We start from the raw sequence: 2,198 nt of genomic DNA, 5'->3' as shown, positions 1-2,198 counted from the left end.
AGTAGCCATGGATTTAAAAAGAAAAGTCGCGCAGATTTTGGAATGGGTCAGATATCCCTCGACTGTATGGCGGGGGTGGGGGTTTATGTGGAGAAAATGGTGGGCTGAACCAAAAACAAGCTGAACACAGAACAAATAACCAATGATACCTTCAAAATTCTGTAATGTAACTCTCCCATCTGCTCTTAAAAAAAGTCAAAAGAAATTGTTTAATGCAAAGCTAGCATGCGCTCCACAAGAAGCCAGAAATACAAGACCATGGGCTTCATGAATAAACAGTGCATAAACACAAAAATGTTGCGTGCACCCATTCCCACGCTCACTTTCAGATGTTTAAAAACTAAACTTTGCATAGAACCACACACATTTTCATGCCTCAGACCATGCATACGCACTTATCTGCTCAGTATTGCAAACTGGCGGCACCAAGCATCAAAGCAGTGCTACTGTTTTTGTGTCATTTCCCTTATTTTTCATATTCACATCAATGACACGGTTTTCATCTAAAAAAATTTTATCTAAGACCAAAATTAATTGCACATCATTTACAAATTTATTTCGCTTGACTGTAATCATTCTGTAACAATATAGCGTTGTTACCATCAGTGCACCACTCATAGCATTTGAACCCATTGTATCTGAGTGTGGTATCATTGCTGTACACAAGCTGTTCAGAAGGCTCTATGGCAAGTTGTGTCGAAAGCGCAGAGCATTATCGGGATACAGCTTCCAGCCCTGGAGGACATCTATAGCAGACTCTGCCTCAAAAAAGCTACCAGCATTTGCATGAATTCCACTCAGCCATGCCACAGTCTATTTGAACATCTCCCATCCAACAAATGCATTAGAACCTTCCCTGCACTGACATTGAGGCTCAGAAACAGTTTCATCTCAGCAGCTCTAAACATATTAAATCCTTTCATCAAGTGTTCCTGGTAGAACTGTTTGCATTTATAATTACAATTATCTCACTGTAAACTTGCAACACAATTGTAACACTGCACAACTTGAGCGACTTTATGAACCAGTTGCACTAAATGTACATTTTATTGTACATATGCTTTCATATTGTATACTTTTCACTGTTTTTATCATATTATTATTATTGCTATTTTTATCATTTTGTGGAAAATAGGTTTATGGAGGATTTGTATATTGAATCTCATTGTACCATACAATGACAATAAAGGAATTCAATTCAATAGAAGAGAGCATGTATTTACAAATGATGATAATTGGCTATCCTCTTGGCGCTAAGTGCTGTTAAAATACTAGGCTGTATACTGGTTATCATTTTTATGATGAAATCCATTAAAGTATGTATATTACATTTTACAAGTAAATCGTTAACTTCATTTAAATTTAAATAATGCAAACTGTTAATAATTAAACATAAGGGGCATTGTTTTGCAGCAGTAGCAATGAGCTGGCACCCCTTCCAGTGAATGTTCCTGCCTCACACTTGATGCTTGCTGGGACTGTTGCGACCCTGGATAGATGGTATAATTAAAAATTTATAATGAAGATTTTTCAAAGTTCCATAAAAGTTTTGAAGAATCAGCGTTCTAAGCTTACAACTGGTTTCACTTTTATTAAAGAGCTCATTGTGTGGCAATAGGCTACATGGACAAAGAAAATGGAAGGATGGGAATTGGGGATTGGTACGTTTGACAAAGACAGTACTGCTGCAATAAATTATTCCATTCTGGGTTGCGTGTGTCCCAGCAAGCATCTTGTGAGAGGCAGCAACAGGACAGTGCACCAGCTAATCGCTACTACTGCACCACATATTTAATACATGCTTTAATGCATTTCATCAGGAAAATTGTATCAAGAATACATCTTAGTATTCTAAAATGTCCAGAGAGCTGTAATATCATGAATATAAAGCATTCTGTATGGCGATCAGTGCCTGCATGCTCCTATCAGCATAAGAGAAAGTCCGCTTAAGAAGCACGTAGTGATTCACACACATAGAACACAAAAATTTAACATGCCACTTTAGATATGATGGGATTTGAGAAACTCTAGTAAATTAAACAGTGATGAAACCTATGACATTCTAATTCAATGACAAAATAAACTTTGAGATTAAAGTCTACATTTCAAACTATTCCTACTTATTTTTTTTTTCTCTGTACCCTAATACACTTCTGTATGACACTCAGATGTTACGGGAAGTGCATGGAACTTGGTGT

This window comes from Polypterus senegalus, chromosome 8 (assembly GCF_016835505.1).
Source record: "Polypterus senegalus isolate Bchr_013 chromosome 8, ASM1683550v1, whole genome shotgun sequence".
Lineage (NCBI taxonomy): Eukaryota > Metazoa > Chordata > Cladistia > Polypteriformes > Polypteridae > Polypterus > Polypterus senegalus.
The sequence above is the reverse complement of the archived record's forward strand: the minus strand, read 5'-3'. Positions refer to the sequence as shown.